The 19,350-nt window shown below is 35.7% G+C and overlaps 2 long non-coding RNA genes across 2 annotated transcripts; one reads left to right on the plus strand and one right to left on the minus strand.

The window, feature by feature from the left end:
* Positions 1-2,091: 2,091 nt before the first annotated feature.
* On the minus strand, positions 2,092-10,258 carry LOC311292505. Its single transcript, XR_014627728.1, has 3 exons — positions 10,080-10,258; positions 4,323-4,449; positions 2,092-3,991 (listed from the first exon to the last, which is right to left on the minus strand). It is a non-coding gene; the product is annotated as an uncharacterized lncRNA (long non-coding RNA).
* A 1,269-nt stretch (positions 10,259-11,527) lies between these two features.
* LOC311292440 lies at positions 11,528-12,714 on the plus strand. Its single transcript, XR_014627720.1, has 5 exons — positions 11,528-11,611; positions 11,738-11,769; positions 11,870-11,917; positions 12,164-12,508; positions 12,619-12,714. It is a non-coding gene; the product is annotated as an uncharacterized lncRNA (long non-coding RNA).
* Positions 12,715-19,350: the final 6,636 nt, after the last annotated feature.

A 19,350-nucleotide genomic window follows, 5' to 3' on the forward strand; every position in this document is an offset into this window, starting at 1 on the left:
AAAATGAAGGAGGAGATCAAAACTATAAAAGAACAGATTAAATGTTTGGAAAGAAAACAAAGGGGTGTTTGGTTGGATCAGTAGCCAACTGTGTAACTCATTTTTCCCTTGAGTTTGTTTTGTTTGTTTGTTGTTTTGTTTCGAGTTGTACTTTGAACAAATTCCTTTTGTTAGTTTGTTTTCCAGCAGAATTTCTGAGTTAAACTTGGACTTGCAAATGGACATTTTGCTTTGGACTGTGTTGCACCTTTTTTGGAATTTGTGACATCCTAAATAAACGTGAAGTTTTCCATGGACATTTTTGTAGTTTTTCCAGCTTTTTGCTGCTTGTTTAGCCAACGCACTGGCCATCCTACAACAGTATGCCTACCACATTTACCTTTACCTTACCTTTTGCATATTCAGTGCGTGCATATTATTTTCCTATCATATTTTACCAATTCCAAACCACATCAATCTTAATAATTAGCATAAATTTTGTTTTTAATTATTTATAAATGATATATAATTGTTCATGAAGGCTGTAAGTGAAAAACGCCTTATATTTAGATGTGCATAAAGAAAACCTGCTTAATACACACCTAAAATACACAATTAATAGTAGTTATTAAGATTGATGTGGTTTGGAATTGGTAAAATATGATCAGAAAATCAAATTGCATAATTACACATGCACTGTACTTACCTGGACTCCATTCACTGAACAATTAAGAGATTTGACAAGATACTTAGCCTGTCGATGGTCATCAGCTGTGGATATGTCACAAACACACGTTAATATACTTAACTATATACATTTATAACATACTTATGTTAACCACACGGACGTTGCAAGATATTATCATGAATAATAAATACTAATAATGTGTGTGATACTCTTACCTTACATAATATAGAGTCTGCGTGGCTACAGGACCTTCCCAAACCAGCGTCACACAAGCATCCAGTAGTCTCCACTGGTCCCTGGTGACTAACTAGCACCCATGCAGAGTGGTTTGGACTGCTCAACTGGCTGGGGTCACATCTGCTCACTGTGTAAGAGTACACAACCCACTTTCCCACTGTGTAAATATTGATAGGCCTCAGTACTTTTATAATTTTTCATTGCTGCTCCATCAACTCTTTCTGACAGAATGAAGTAGTTAAACATGTCTCCATAGGTTACCTCTGGCCACTTCTCTATATCGTCTACCCATGTTAACAATGGCGATGGATGGGACAATATGAGACCATCTGAAGTTTTCTCTGAAGTTTTCTCCGTGCTCCCAATTTAAAACATTTACGGTATCAACATTATTTGTCATTTCGCTAAAGTTTTGGCTAGCTATAAACAATCTTCTGACTACTGAACTAGCTACCGGATGTGCCGTGTCAGTTTAGCGGAAGTCAGATGAGAAAATGCGGAATAAGGTGTAAGGGTGGATTTCCAGCAGTGGTTCAGGCTGCAAGACTGCCGAACGACTAAATAAACTTTATTAGCAAGATGGTTGAAAACTGCACATTTCTTGTCTATTCCACCCACTGCCACTTACACCAACGACGGAAATAAGCGCAGTTACAATAACTTAATATGTGGGAGAGCGTTGCTATAGAGAGTGACGATATTGTATTGCATTTACCAAGGAAGCCAAGCTTTATGAACTCCTCGAGTTCAAGAAATCGTAAATCTGTCCATGATTACTAGAGTAGCACTTCAAAGTCAATACCAAATCAAAACTAGTTAGCACATTAGTTGTAATTGAAAAGGTTTAATGACAAAATATAGTTATGGTTACACTTAAAATAGTTACAAAATAGATGAATGAGATGATGATAACTTATACCATTAATCTTACCCAGCATATATGAAAAATGTTACCAGAGAGAGACAGTTGGATACCAAACATTTATAAAACTGAATGATAATTGTTAACATTTTATTAACAGTGGGAGAGGCGGAATAAGGCTTATACTGTAGCGGAGCGAGAGCTCTTTCCATGTGGAGTCTTTGCATTAAAGTCATACGAGCAAGTGGATTCTCTCTTCTGGAAGTGGACCTTCTCAGTTCAACTCAGCTGTTATTTGTCAAATAATCACAGACAGAAACACATACAGGAGAACTGAGAGCTCTTTAATTATATTAATGATAGAAGAGAGAGAATACAGGACAGTCTCTGACTCGATATGAAACACTTCTATAAAGACACAACAATATTACAAATAACTCTCTTCTGATTTCCATGCAAGCTCTGGTTAATATTTGTATATAAACTTAGTACTCTTCTAATATATTCTGTGCACTTTAAATCAAGTCTTTTTAGGGATAGTTCACCCAAAACTGTCCACTGACTTCTAATGTATGGACAAAGAAATCTCTAAATATTGTCTTTTATGTTCCACAGAAGAAAGAAAGTTATCCAGCTTTTGGTCGACATGAGGGCATATGTACATTATGGCAATTTTCATTTTTGAGTGAACCATCTTTTTAATACATTTACATTGAATCATTTAGCAGACGCTTTAATCCAAAGCGATTTACAAATGAGGAGAACAATAGAAGTTAAACTAACAATATTCAAGTGCTGTGAATAATAGAGTGAATAGTAGTTATTTGGTAAAAGAGTATAATGTACATGCATTAGGAACACAAGCAAGACTATGACATTAAACTACTTGATGTTGTTGATCTGTCAGTCTATCGGGGGAATTAATGAGAATAAACCGTGCTTTATACAACCCTCCTCTCCATCGTATGATAAAGTCCTGCTGATACAGAACGTCAGCAGAAGCATCAACGGCACATCAATACATCTTTAATAAAACTCTGTTTACCGTATGTGTTTAATGGAGCGCAAACAGAGCAATTGAGTTTTGAGTTTTATGAGTCAAGAGTTATCTCTAATAAACCTAAATGTCACAGAAAGGAAGGGTGTGTGCAGTGAAAAGAATGACATTGACTTCATTTATTGAGTGCAGATGTTTAAACTGAACTGCAGGCGGTCTCTGAATGAGACTCAGGCTTTTGCATTGAAACACAGCAGGCAAACGCTGCACTACTGTCTCGAGAGTGTTCGTCCCGGCTGTGTGTCGAACTCTGATGTGTGTCAGTTCTACAACAGCAGTAAACAGACTTCATTAACCCTCCAACATCAGGCCTCAAGAACATGTACAATACACAGTCAGCCAGTGGGTTCAGAAACAGGAGATATTCAGAAAAATACACAATTATATAAAACAGTGTATAGCTGATGTGACCAGATACATATATAAAAGTCAGGATTACGTGGGGGAGAATGAGAAAAGTGTAAGTCAGAAGCACCAGGAGCAAACTGCCCAAAATTTTCTTGCGCTGTAGAGAAGTAAGTGATATTGTGTGTGAAAGACCGCGACAAGTGCCAACAAAACACAGAATGACTATCGGGTAGGGGATTAAACAGCCGGTCATTCCAGACAGACGTCTAAACAGCCAACGAGAGTAAAAGTCTTTAAAGCGTATGACTGCAAAGATCAGAGGAAAAACCCAGATGATCACAGAAACGACACAGGAGACTTTTAGTGAATGATGAGATCTGTACCAGATAGGATGAGAAACCAGAAGATATCGTTCAAAAGCAACACATGCCATAAAAAACAGACCCACAATCAAACTATAATAATATGCAATATAGACATCCTCTGACCATTTGATTGTGAATGTTAATCTACAAATGATCTGAATGAGATCTGAAAGAATCAAATTAATAACAAACACTGGAGTGGAGCGATGAGATTTGATAAGAGCAAACAACGCAAACAGAGTTAAGATCATGATTGGAATCTCAATGGCTGCAATTATACTGATAATTAATGAGTTTGTAGAATAAAGTTTCCTCATAAATTCCCACATCCATTCATCGTCATAATCTTCATCATAATGTACTCCACTTGATCCGTTGATATAATAATCTTCACTTGATCCGTTGCTGCTGGCGTTTTGTTCTGCCATTGTTTCATGAAATCTTGACAGGCAACACTAAATAACAAACCAGTCATTAGTTTAAAAACATGCATTCATTTACTATTTACTACTTTATAAAAAACATTAGGGACAAATATATGACATAACTTGTTTTCTGTGTGATTGTTGAAATAAAGTTTCCTCAGTTTGCTTGACATGTTCTTTAGAGGAGATGTGTGTAATGTTAGAAAGCTTGAAATACGTGAAATGTAAGATTAAAGTTTGGAAATCCTCCATTTGAACAATATCACAGAAGCAAGAATGCTGTTGTTCTGCATATTCAGTCCAGCACAGCTGCAAGTGTACAATGGTTTATTAAACTAGGAGTAAATCTTGAAGAACTTACGTTACTGACAGGATTGTGTGTTTCGTCTGCAGGTCAAAGCAGAAGTTTGTGGAGCAACACACAGACTGACAGATGTTTCACAAGTTTCCACTGCCGTGTTTAAAGAGCTCTTCATTCACTGCACACACTGTAAAAACACACATCTTAAAGCTTGTGGATCTAATGTAGGAAATGCCTGAGATTACAGACAAACTATTTGATCCAACGTGTGCAACTGTAATTACCTTAAAGACACAATTAACTAACAATGGTGGTTTGAGTGAAAAACCAGTCTAACTTTCACAAACGCTTCGGCTCGACTACGACGACTGAAGTAATCTGAAAACGCTTTATATCTGATGATTTCAGTTTTAAAGTTCACTCAGCGTTTATAACTCTTTCCCTGCAAGTGTTTTTGCTCATTTTCACTAAAGCTTCACGGCCCACAGAATATTTTTGTTGTATGAATATCTGAACATGTAATATATTAAAAGAAAGTTCGGTAACACTTTATATTACGACCCGCAAACAACTGCGTAAGTAAACCGAAATTACGCTGTACGTTTCTGTAATTATAGTGTACCTCCGTGTAGGTATAAGGGAACAATATGTTAAGTTTTGGGTAATAAAGGGGTACAACCAGATATACAAGCAAATTATTTATAATGTAATTATTTTAAAACTAACACGTACCTATTCTGTTAATATATTCCAGGCAAAAATTGTACGTCTGTTGTACATAAAAGTTTTTATCACATTTCTGGCAAAATATGTTCTTATGCAATGTAGTTACAGGGTAATTTTGACATCTGTGGGTTGTAAATTAAACTTTTATATATATATATATGGCTGTATGTAAGCACAGTATGATAAAAATTGAATCTGAAACAATTTTATAAACAGCTGATTTCGAAAAACATTGGCAATGCTATTGGCTTTTTTTTTACTAAACTACTTAACGTTAAGCCAAGTAAGTATTGCAATGACACTTAAATGTCAGGGCAAATATACTGTGTAATTAAAAGGTTTTTTTTTTTTTTTTTTTTTTTTTAATAAGAGTACCTTTCTCTGTAATTACTGTGCAAATAGTGTTGTTTCGTATTGTTACATAGTAAGTAGTGTTTGTTACCCGTTTCAACTGTGTAGTTACAGGGTAAGTGTAACTCCTGCGGGCTGTAAATTAAAGTGGAGCTTGTTACCCCCTTGTTCTGTGTAGTTACAGGGTAAGTGTAACTCCTGCGGGCTGTAAATTAAAGTGGAGCTTGTTACCCCCTTGTTCTGTGTAGTTACAGGGTAAGTGCAGTAAATATACAATAAAGGATCCCATTTAATTTTTGACTTTTATTTTACAAAAAAATTTCAAAACACTTTTTCACCTTAATAAAGCTTTTTATATTTAATAAAAACTTTTATATACAACAGACGTACAATTTTTGCCTGGAATATATTAACAGAGTAGGTACCATTTTTAAAATAATTACATTATAAATAATTTTCTTGTATATCTGGTTGTACCCCTTTATCACCCAAAACTTAACATATTGTTCCCTTATACCTACACGGAGGTACACTATAATTACAGAAACATACACCGTAATTTCGGTTTACTTACGAAGTTCTTTGCAGGTTGTATATCTGCTTGTTACCCCTTTATTACTCAAAACTTAACATATTGTTCCCTTATACCTACACGGAAGTACACTATAATTACAGAAACGTACACCGTAATTTCGGTTTACTTACGCAGTTGTTTGCGGGTCGTAATATAAAGTGTTACCGAAAGTTCTTCTTTTTAACAACACTTGAAAGTGGAAAAGTTTAATAAAAAACAAAACAATTTTGAGCAAAAAGCTGAGAAAATCATGTTAATGTCAGACTTCATCCAGATCATATTCAGAATGATGATCAAACTCAGATGGATGGATTATTTATTTAGTGATGTAATATTCATAGTGTATTTTTCAGTAATACAGGTATAACAGAAATGTTCTACAAAATGTTCTACAAAAATTTATAATATACACTTTTAAAGAAGCAGTCGAACAGCAGTCGAACAACAGGAGAGATCATCAGTCTGTGACTTTGTCTGACTTTGTGCGTCGGGACTGTTTAGTTTCGCTTGACTAAACAGGAGGGCGCGGAGCCTGCTGTATTCAATAACGAGGTATTAGGCGTGTATAAAGTAGGTTAGTGCACCGCGGCAGCGGTCGCGGCAGACGCTGAAGACGCTTCTTTTTCGACAGCACTTGATCCAGTAATACTAACACTTTCTCTACTACTCTATTCTATTCTGTTCTATAACAACAACAACAACAACAAAAAAATTCTGCATTAGATTAAACTGAGAAGGGTCATAGCACTTGCATATTGTTGTCCTACTGTTAATTTAACTGCTTCTATTGTTCTCATTTGTAAGTCGCTTTGGATAAAAGCGTCTGCTAAATGAATAAATGTAAATGTAATATCAACGTGATCTCATGAGAATACGTTTGTATTTTTACATAAAGTGTAGTTCTATCATATGTACATTTACTTACGTTTTATACACACAGATACGTATAATACTGACGTATTTACAGCACAAAAACGTAAATTATTTACGTATGAACAACTCTACCGACGTACAAATTTGTACGTATTGCTATTTATGCATATTAAAATCGTGGCGTTAATGTATTGACTCTATTGCATTCAATTGTTGTATCAGTTACGTTTTCAGTCGCATTTATTAAATGCAGTTTACTCAAGAAATAATAACATTTCACCCTGTTCGTGCCTTCTGCAAACTCGTTTCGGAGGATTAGCCTAACGTTACATGGTGTTAAACAAGACTACACTTTAAAACCTTTAAAATACCTTCTTTAATCGTTTAACCATTTTGTAAATTTAGTTTATTTACCGTGAGACACAAAATGCATTTTCTCCAATAGAACCATACTACACCAAAACCCAACATAAATTTACAAAAGACATCAATTTTATTAGCTTGATATAATCCAAATCTTTAGAATCCACACGTTTGCAAGAAAGAGATCCAAATTCAGCCCTTTATCCAGTGATCTTCATCTCCATTTCTCAGCAGTGACCGTAAATGTCAAATTCCGCGCTCGTGATGAATTCAAATTAAAAAATTGCGCCCGAAGCGTTACGACATGTTTTACGGCAGTGATATCAAACGCTCATTGGCTCTCGCCTGTTCGTCACAGATTGCGACATGCCGTGTTTCAGTCGGTAAACTATTTGAAATGGAGAAGCGCGCACGCCTTCACACAGAGCGAAGCCGGATTAACATTTTCATGGATTAATAACTTAAATTCTGCTCTGTACCTCATTCAAAACTATTATATACTGAAAGAGAGGACTGCGACTGCAACACATCGTCATGTGAACGACTTTTGGTACCGGTTCGACATTTTCGCAATAAATAAATGATTTTGATTACACGCATGTTGTTTTTCTTCATAATTGTAGCCTATGTAGTTTTAAGAAATGTTTAGGGGTAGGAGTAGGACTAGCTGCTCAAAATATCTTTTAATGCTATATTGTTAATAAAATTGCCATTTCCCTACACATCTCTGTACGTTTTATCCTTTTTATATTCTGTATAAAATGGGTAGCCTATGTTTAGGTCTGGGAGTAGGGTTAAGGGATCTTCCATTTATCTATAAAACGGTAAAAGGTAAATTATACAGATATCTTTATGATATGAAAGATTCGTAAATATTTTACGTTTTGTAGCTGTAAAAACGTAATAATGTTACGTTTAATTGTTGCAGATACGTCCATATCATACGTTTCAGCATCTACCCAAACGTACAAAAAGTACGTTTTCTATCTTTGAAAATGACGTATTAATACCTACGTATTAACAATGAGACCAGGCTGGTAATATAGCTCGTGCCATAGCATTTCACTGATCTTTATTATAATGTATTTTGTTCAAGAGATTATATCTGCTGCTGTACTTTTTTAATGTACTCTAGGTATTTATTTGCAATGTACACAACAAGATACTAAAGTTTTCTTGATTTCAAAGTGTATGTATGTCTTCACATTTATATTTAATTATTTTTGCACTGTTAATATAGCGTTTTGAATACTGATTAAAACAGCTTTATAATAAACTATTAGTGTAATGCTAATATATTTCTAATGAGCTGAAATGCTATTGAAATGTTCTTGAAGTACATTAAAATTAAGCCTCAAATATATGATGGCTGTAGTTTGAGAAATATGAAAGTATATTTTAAATGAACTGTAAAGAAATACACTTAAATGCACTAAATATACTTGAAGTGGTTCCATTTTAGCACAGTTTAATATATGAAAATATATTGCAAATATCTTAAAATTTAAATACATTTAATATACTGTTGTTTCAAAATAATACACTGAATACGCACTTAGTACAGTATAATTTACATATATTAAGTATGTCCAAAAAAGCACAATTTAAATACATTTCCTTTTCACCTGGGAAACAGATGATGAAGTTTATGAGCTGATCATCATCATCATCAAATGAATATCAAGAACCTGAAATGGAAACTGGTTCTGACAGGACCTTAAAGAAAACTTTGTGGTGAGATCTGGTATTCATCTCATCTCCTGAAGAACCCCTACACTGTAAAAAATGTCTAACCCTCCCAAATCAAAAATTTCAAGTGACCGATAACATAAAAAAATTTCAATTGGCCCAAGTGAAAATCTGTACATTTAATTTTATAATTTACAGAATTTCACTTGGGCCAATTGAAAAATTTAGATGTTATCGGTCACTTGAAATTTTTGATTTGGGAGGGTTAGAAATTTTTTACAGTGTAGTATCGAAGTAGCTAGGTAGTCTTTTGCTGTCAGGTCAGAATAGGATTAAATCCTCACTAGCTTGTTTAGCCTATAGCAGTAAATCTAGACGTGTCCCTACACCTTCGTGCAACAATAACAATCAATAGCCGCTTTCCGACCGGAGGAACCTTTTCACAGTTCCTAGAACTATTGGCTAAAGTACCCGGATGTCGGCGTATTCGCACCGCAGGAACTAGGAACGATTTTAGTTCTAGGAACTCCATTTGTAGGAACTAATTTAGGTCCTACTTCAGAGTAGGGTCTAAACCAGCACTATAGGAACTACCCGTGACGTTAGTGTACACTGATTGACCGAACGCACGCGGAGCACCAGCACCCACCATTTTTAAAACAGCTGTAATGTAAACACACAGATTATAGCCTATATATTTACTCCAGAAACTAACTATACAAACATGGAAAACAGTGATAGATGGGCCTCTAAACCTTTATGCTGAAGAGAAAATCCAACGCAACTTTGAGAGGACCAAGCCAAACATGATTATGTTTATCTGCCCAGCTAGCAACACTGGACATCAACCACACGGCATAGACTAATAACCTTTTTTCATATACTGTCTACTTTCTATAACAGTTCTATCTAATAAGATATTAAACAGTACTGTTAGACATATCACTAACTAATAAACACAGAGAATACGAGCATTGTTTGCTCTGGCGTTCTCAGCGCCGCCAAAATAAAGGTCTGTCGCGCCGTCAAAATAAAAGTCCCCGTGCTTGCGTCAGTCCCTTACCCCTCCTACCAGTTCCTATGGCCACTTGGCCAGTGCGAACGCAAAGAGCGAATCCAAGTTTGGGGGAGAGTAGTTCTTACTGTTTAGAAGTGGACAGGTCCTAGAACTAAGTTCCTAGAACTACTTGGTCGGAAAGCGGCTATTGACAACTAGGCCTATTGATCAAATTCATACTTACCCTCCAGCAGAATCTCTCCTGGATCCTTCGTTGTCCTTGGTCTCGCAAGATATAGTATAATGCTCTTTCTATTACTTATAGAACTGTCTTTGTAAGCTGAAGTAAAGCTGAACAGTGCAGGCCCATCTGCTGACAGTATTCTGCAACATACGTCGGTGAAGGGTGATTCAGTTTGTCATGCAGTTCCTGCAAGTTCCTCTCGCTTTTATTGGTAACCGCACCTATGTGAATGTATTGGTCAATTTCCTTATTTCCGACGGCTGCAGGCGTTTTTTTGAACAGTGTGACTTGACTGATGCAATACTCTCGGTTTCACAATCTTATTATTCTCACTTATGCTTCTCCATAATTCAGCTTGCGCCAACGGTTTACTTTTAGCGTTATAGAAATTATTCTGTTTCCACCTGTCCAGGTGTTCTACCAAGCCCAGATACACATATTCGCTATCAGTCACTAACACACAGTCTTTATGGTTATTATTTTTCATGTGCAACAACACCTTCCTGTACGCTTTTGTCATCTCCTAGTTTGCCTTTTTCTCTGTGGATAATTGTACCTTTCACTGCATGAAAAGACTCAAATCCGGCAAAATACGGGCATGGTAAACTCCTGTGTAATTTGATGTATGCCAGATGTATGTGGGAAAAAGCGGATCAGAGTAACATGGAACAGTATATTTCCAGATAAACCCGGAAACCTCACATATGCGGACATATCCAGGAATCCGTAAAATTTCACGGACATTAACACTGCTGGGTGTGAGAGGACTGACGACTGTTAGGTGTGAAGACCTTTCATATGTTAATGACTGACACTAAAGGTGCTGGCTGTTCTCAGAGGGAGGGGTGGCCAGGGAGGACTTCAGGATTGAATTATCTCTGGATTACTACAGGCTACAGCAAACAAGCTTTTTGTACAGAAATATAAATAAATTCTTAACGCCCTGAAACACAAAACCGACGTCAAAGAACTAGCAATGACTGAAGCCGACTCTAGGGTTGGCTCACGTCGCCTGTGTCAGGGCCTTAAAACCACTGCATGAAAAAAAGTCTCTAAATAAAATATTTTTTATAAATACAGGACAAAATAAACACCCAGTCTGAACATATAAGTTCACAAAAACATCTGAATATTTAATGAAATAAACAAAGGAATTTAAAGGGATAGTTCACCCAAAAATGAAAATTCTGTCAGTAATTACTCACCCTCATGTTGTTCCAACCCCGTAAGACCTTCGTTCATCTTCGGAACACAAATTAAGATATTTTTGATTAAATCTGAGCACTATCTCACTTCTCCATAGACTTCTAAGGGACTGAAACTTGCTGGCCCAGAAAAGTTATTAAAGAGATGCACCCAAATGAGCTAGTGGCTAACGTTAGCAGTTACGTTAACTTTTACTCAAACAAAGTTAAGGTTATGGACATAATAGTTACCGAATGAACTATGCAAGTTTTTATTAAACCTTTACAAACGTCTTTTCATTATAGGTTTAAGTGGAAGGAGTGCAGTGAGCATCCCCCAAAATCAAGGTGACTCAAATGTTAATTTAGGCTGTAACTATTTTTCACCATTTCTTTTATTTGGAGCCTAATTCATTAGCATCAATCAAACGTCTCTTAAAAAATCTTGTTGTCTGTTTTTGTGTGCATGTGCAGACCTACATTGTCACCAGAGAGCAACTTTATCGGTAAGTTACATTCAGTTGAAATTTTTTATCATTAATTTGTCATTAAAGAGGTTGATTGCATAATTTGACTGGTTTCATATTGATTGTTTTATCTGTGCAGGTGAAGGACTTCTTGGGGAAATGGCCGGCTCTTCGGATTGAATCACAGGTAAAACAGACTCACTTCTCTTTTCTGCCACTCTTCACACATATTTCTATGCCAAATTTTTAATATGTATCACATTCAAATGGAACAGCAAATGCCACTATTCACTGTGTGTAAGAACTATAACTTTGCATGTGACCATGTTGCTCAACAATGTATTTTAATGGAACATGTTGCATCACAAATGTGTTTTCTGTTGCAAATCGAGTATTAGTCTTTTTATATAATTATTTTTGTCTGTTTTTGTAGCTTTGTGCTGAGTTCCAACGCATCACAAACGTCAACATACGGAACCAGTTCTATGCTGTGCTTGACCAACATACACCTGCACTGGTGGCCTTGTATAGGCAGAGGGCGGCACGAACCAGAAAGATATCAGAGGCGCCGCGTGACATCTTAAAGACTTATGAACTGATATGTTTTGTCTCTTATGTTTACTGTGATGGCCAACTTATTCAAACTGAAAATTCAGTTTTGTGGTTCTTGCAGATTGTGAATCCACTTAAACGCTTTTTAATTTCAAACTTTACAGGAATCTGTAAGGCGCCTCCATAATTCAGAGAACAACCCACACAAATACGATCCACAAACCGGGTAAGACTGCGTATTGTATACTGTAAATGTTAGTTTAATCTACTACTATATATATATTTGAAATACCAAAACTGAATTTCATTAATGATGCCTGCAACTTTTTCCCCCAGAATAAATTCATCACATAACCTGGCTGTGACCACTTACCTCTTCAAAGAATTAAGGACAACTTTGACAGACGTTGACCCTGAATGTGCAAAAGGGTGATGTTGTAATCATTTTAATGTCCTCTGTTTTACTTATTTGGCATTACATTTATTTATGATTTATTTAACAGGTTGCAAGACGTATTTTGAGACTTTGCGGAGAAAGTATTCTTTGGCTCAGCCTGAAAAGGCCCAGAAAAGAAACACTATGAAGAACATTGCAAAGAACCGTCAAAGAAAGAGACGGGTAAGTTAAAGGTATAGTGGAGGATTTTCTTTTTCCGGGTGGATCATCAAGACTATTGGTCCTCCTAATTGTCAATCATTCTGGTGATATGTTTACGTAAGGCCGTCGTATGTGCTTGCAAGTAAGCATGTATGAGCGATGCCGACAGCAAGTTGTAAACAGAGCATGCACGAGGAGAACTGGGCATTAGGGTTGTGCCGATAGACGTTAGTATCATGTATCGACGATAGTCAGAGATATCGCTGCTGGCAGATGCCTTTGACGATATCAATATGATAATTAGCTCGTTTTCACATTAATGTATTAAATCATTATTATTATTATTATGAAGTAGGGATGTCAATGATTAATCGACGATCGATTAATTGTCGATAATACATTTAATCGATACAACTTATCGATCATCGATTAAGCAGGTCTTCATGCGCGTGCGAAACCGCGAAACATGTAAAGCGAGCACGCCGGAGTTATGTTTGGGAACATTTTACACCTTCATCATGACTATAAGTTTGCGTGTGCATTCACAACCTTTTGTTTTGTGCAAATGTAAGTTGTAATACTGTTTATTTTGTGTATGCCTATCTATATCTGATTTATCTCATATTGGATGCATTTGGTTAAGAATTAACTCAGACGGCAGTGCACGACTAATGACTATTGGGACTGTAATATTACATAACATTATAAAGAGAACAATATTGTAATAAAACATTGTGAATTATTTGGGTTTAGTTGCCGTGTCGCGTTGCTCCAGGAAGAGCGCGTCCACAACATGAGCAGTTCTGAATGAATGGCACGTAACTTAGTTCAAGTTCACTTGTGCATGAATTTGCGTCATTTTGTGCAGATATAATTTGTAATATTATGTTTATTTTTAATATATCTGATTAATCTCATATAGGATGTGTTTCTTTTAGATAAATAACGTGCTAGCTCAGTGCTCCAGTTTAACGGTAGCAGATTCATTCAGCGCGTGCAGTTGTTCCTGGAAGAGCGCGTCCACAACAGTCACACATTCTAAGCACATATGAGGCGGCGTTAGTGACACATTGTATTAGTAGTTATATTTGATTATTAAATAATTAATTTAATTATCAATCACATCGAAACATTTTACAATCCTACTAGCCCTTTATTTATATTTAAAACCATTCTCACTGATTTGGTGAGGAACATAGCGTTTTGAGCAGCATTTGCAGACCCTGTCATGCTGTTGGCCATAGCCACTGCAGTAGACGCATATCGCAGTATTAAAGCTAAATATTAATCGATTCATTGATCGTTAATTTAAACGACGATCGATCATGGGAATTTGTGAAAATTGACATCCCTATTATGAAGCTAGTATTGTTATTAAATTAATTATGAACTACAATTAATTTGCCTTGCCTAAATTCATAACGACATCACCACATAACCACACTTGTGACATCACCGACGCGCGTATGCGATCCATTCACAAATTGTCAAGAGTGCTTGTTTTAACAGACGCATCATTCTTATACAGAGCCAAGATGAAGACGGCATCGTTGTTCGTCAGTATTTTGTTTCCATAGCACATTAACAAAACATTTAATGACACTAATAACACTAAAAACAATACAATTACAAAATTTTAATGATAATAATAATATCACTAAAATAAATAGGCCTAATAAAAGTCTTTAGTTCACGAACGCAGCACAACTCTGCCATCTGTGAAAATCAAAAGCAACTTCAAACACTTGTTTAACAAGTAATATTCTTCTAATTGTTTCACTGTCAATAATGTAAGCCCACAAGAGAAATATTAAGCCAGTAAATTAAGATAGTTGCTATAGCCTACCGTTATATCCACCGTCGTCTCTGAGAGAACGCGCCGTTAATGCAGCGAAAGCTCAGTCCGTTTCTGCTTTCACTTTCAGGGAATGAGCGCGTTTACATGCACGTTATTAACTCGATTATGCTGAATAAACTGACAATGCATGTCATGTAAACACATTAACCCGTTTTCCTTTATCGGAGTCAAGTCATAAGTTTAAGTATAACCGATAGACTTTTAGATTTTTGCCTCTGATTTCTCCCGGCATTTAAAACACATTAACCCGCGTTATTTGGGCTTATTGAAGTACGATGTGTGAAGTGCATGCACTGGTAGGAGGACATATATCACAAACTCCGACTCTTTCTTTCCCGCTGACATGTTGAAATACTCCGAGTCAGATACAAGAATGATTATAGGATCTTTTTTTACCTCACTATACCAGGAAATAACCTGATTTAGCCTATTAATAAACACTCCAGCTTTGCTAGCAAAATAGAAAACAATTCTCATATATAAAACTAACTAATAAAACAAGCAAATTAACGAGTAAATAAGCAAGTTAATAATCAAGTAAGTAAGCCCCGCCCCCCTCACGATAATATCGTGTATCGCCAATCTCACGGGCTGACGATAGGACGATATACAAATGGAGCATATCGCCCAACACTACCGTGCATGCTCTCTCGCACACGTTTAATAGGCATTCTCTCTCGGGAGCAGGTAGTGTTGCACATGTGAAAGTGGAGAGGGCGGTTCTTTTCTAAAATTAGTATACCTTTAAGAAACTGGATAAGCAGTTTTTTTTTTTCATTTTTCAGAATGTAACTGTCCTCCTCTCTGTGTTTTAGTGGTTAAATTACTGTCATGTTTTGCAGATGCTGGAGACCAGGTCCAGTGTTGTACAAACCAACACAGAAAGGGAACTCTGGAAGACTTGTTTACAGAACAATAGAACTGATGTCTGATGAAGATGCTATTGTTGATGGAAGGCCAGTGTGGATGCTGAGGTCTCCACCAAACAGAACCACAGAGTTATCTGCTCTCTGCCAGGTACTACAAACCAGACTAGAGGCTGACCCACGCTACGTCACACCACCAGTGCATCATGGCAGTTTGAAAAATGAATATTTACATATATTTTATATACACTTTAATTTCTATATTTCTTGTTTTATATTGTATACTTTGTATATTTGTTCTTTTTTGATGTGCATGTTGCTTATCTCCACATTTTGTATTTTATTCCTTTACACCTTTGTTCACATTTCTTTTTCCCCATTCATTTTAATGTATGTTTATAATGTTCTTTGGAATGTTTTATTTACCTTAATAAAAATGTCAGACTTTCTCATTGTTCTTTGTGTGTGTTTTTAAAATTATATTTGAATGTATTAAAATTGGGGGAAGGGGGGTTTAGTGTATACTGAGCAATATCTGCATAGCTGGCCTATAACCAATCAAATCACTGTGCGATAAGGCCTAGGGTGGGCTATGTTCTAAAAGTAAGTATACGGCCACAACATGGCAATGGCAACATGCAATGGCACAGAGATATACTGTTACTATAGTGCCACAGCCCTCATGTTTGTGTTTCATGCTTTTTTTTTTTTTTTTTTTTTTGTTGCTGTCAGAACAACTATGCCTTTTTTTAAAACATTTTCTGCTGTACTACAGTCATTATCACTATAAAATATCACAACCCCCCCATGATCTGACTCAAACTTCACCAAAATGTGTTTTCTTCAAAATTACAGTTACTACAGTAATATCAGGTGGCACAAAATGTTTTAGAGTGGAGGATTGTTCGACAACTTAACATTGAAGGTGTAGCTTGTTAAGAGAATGTATATATATTCATATTTTTGCAGTGCATCAAGTCCAATGGGACTCCATCAACTCCTCAACTTCAGAGTCCCCAGTGGAAGTTAAGAAAAAGAAGAGCAAGAAAAGAAAGAAGAAGAAAAGCAAGAGAAGCAAATAAAGGGAGGAGGGGGGGGGGGTATAATGTGTTACATTTGAGTATACTGTAGAAAAGACAATGTTTTATTAAGATGAAAAAGTGTTTTGTATGGAAGCCCGTTTCCGCCACATTGAGTAAAAAAAAATAATTCTTTAAGTCATAATAATGAGAAACTTTCTCATAATAATGAGAAACTTTCTCGTAATAATGACTTAACATCTCGTAATAATGAGAAACTTTCTCATAATAATGACTTAACATCTCGTAATAATGAGAAACTTTCTCATAATAATGACTTAACATCTCATAATAATGAGAAACTTTCTCGTAATAATGACTTAACATCTCGTAATAATGAGAAACTTTCTCATAATAATGACTTAACATCTCGTAATAATGAGAAACTTTCTCATAATAATGACTTAACATCTCGAAATAATGAGAAACTTTCTCAAAATAATGACTTAACATCTCGTAATAATGAGAAACTTTCTCAAAATAATGACTTAACATCTCGAAATAATGAGAAACTTTCTCAAAATAATGACTTAACATCTCGAAATAATGAGAAACTTTCTCAAAATAATGACTTAAACATCTCGTAATAATGAGAAACTTTCTCGAAATAATGACTTAACATCTCGTAATAATGAGAAACTTTCTCGAAATAATGACTTAACATCTCGTAATAATGAGAAACTTTCTCAAAATAATGACTTAACATCTCGAAATAATGAGAAACTTTCTCAAAATAATGACTTAACATCTCGAAATAATGAGAAACTTTCTCAAAATAATGACTTAAACATCTCGTAATAATGAGAAACTTTCTCGAAATAATGACTTAACATCTCGTAATAATGAGAAACTTTCTCGAAATAATGACTTAACATCTCGTAATAATGAGAAACTTTCTCGAAATAATGACTTAACATCTCGTAATAATGAGAAACTTTCTCGTAATAATGACTTATTTTCTCGCATGCGCAAAGCAGCGGAGCAGAAGAGAGTGCCACACTAGCGACATCCCCTGGTCAAAGCCGTGTAAATGCATCACAGCAAACATGGCACGCTCTGCAAAACAGTTGTTTTCATTAAAGTCAGTTTGATCTACTAAGTGCAATCTGTAGTATCATTAAATAACATCATCAGTAGGCCTATATCTTCCATACTTTTCCATGCGCACGATAAGGTGTGAAAGTGGAATGCAGAAGCAGGACGGTTACCATGGTAACGAAGGACGCCTGCTTGTGCGCACTGATGGAAATTGTTACATGAATTTACAAAACTATCAGATTAAAGTTGGAATATTACATTTATTCGTCAAGTTTAAGTGTAACACATGTGTGTTAATATAACACGTATTTTGCAGATACTTCTAGGATATTTGATGTGCAGGTTCATCTGGAAGATATCAATACAGAAATCACGTTTAAGATGTTTATGACTTTGGGGACATTTACACATAAGTGGGCAGTGGAATGGGGGAAAACGCAAGGTCGAGACGTGTTTTTAAAAGCTGAACTGCTTTTCAATTGAGCGCCGCGTTTTTAGAACGCCGTGTCATGCGCGCGACGCTGCAGAAGAGCAAGCGCAACGTCCGCTAGTGCGCGTTTGCCTAGAAAAGCAATGAAAAAGCGCGTTCTGTATGAACGGACCCTTACACAGATTTCCAGATGAAGTGTTCTTAAACAGATTTGGAAAGGTGTGCTGTCTTATCATTCCTCCATCTATTTGAAATGCATGGATCACACTTGTGTTGCTGCTTGTTCATACACAAAAATACACATTAATATTACAAATGAATAAAAGACAATCTATGGAAGCCTGTCTCATATACTGATCATTTATCATTAATGTTATTCACTGCAGAGCGTGCCATGTTTGCTGTGATGCATTTACACGTCTTTGACCAGGGGATGTCGCTAGTGTGGCACGCCCTTCTGCTCCGCTGCTTTGCGCATGCGTAGAAGTGCGAGAAAATAAGTCATTATTACGAGAAAGTTTCTCATTATTACGAGATGTTAAGTCATTATTTCGAGAAAGTTTCTCATTATTACGAGATGTTAAGTCATTATTTTGAGAAAGTTTCTCATTATTTCGAGAAAGTTTCTCATTATTACGAGATGTTAAGTCATTATTTTGAGAAAGTTTCTCATTATTTCGAGAAAGTTTCTCATTATTACGAGATGTTAAGTCATTATTTCGAGAAAGTTTCTCATTATTACGAGATGTTAAGTCATTATTTTGAGAAAGTTTCTCATTATTTCGAGAAAGTTTCTCATTATTACGAGATGTTAAGTCATTATTTCGAGAAAGTTTCTCATTATTACGAGATGTTAAGTCATTATTTCGAGAAAGTTTCTCATTATTACGAGATGTTAAGTCATTATTTCGAGAAAGTTTCTCATTATTACGAGATGTTAAGTCATTATTTTGAGAAAGTTTCTCATTATTATGAGATGTTAAGTCATTATTATGAGAAAGTTTCTCATTATTACGAGATGTTAAGTCATTATGAGAAAGTTTCTCATTATTACGAGATGTTAAGTCATTATTTCGAGAAAGTTTCTCATTATTACGAGATGTTAAGTCATTATTTTGAGAAAGTTTCTCATTATTATGAGATGTTAAGTCATTATTATGAGAAAGTTTCTCATTATTACGAGATGTTAAGTCATTATT

The sequence above is a fragment of the Rutilus rutilus genome (assembly GCF_951802725.1).
Source record: "Rutilus rutilus genome assembly, chromosome: 6".
In the NCBI taxonomy this organism is placed as follows: domain Eukaryota; kingdom Metazoa; phylum Chordata; class Actinopteri; order Cypriniformes; family Leuciscidae; genus Rutilus; species Rutilus rutilus.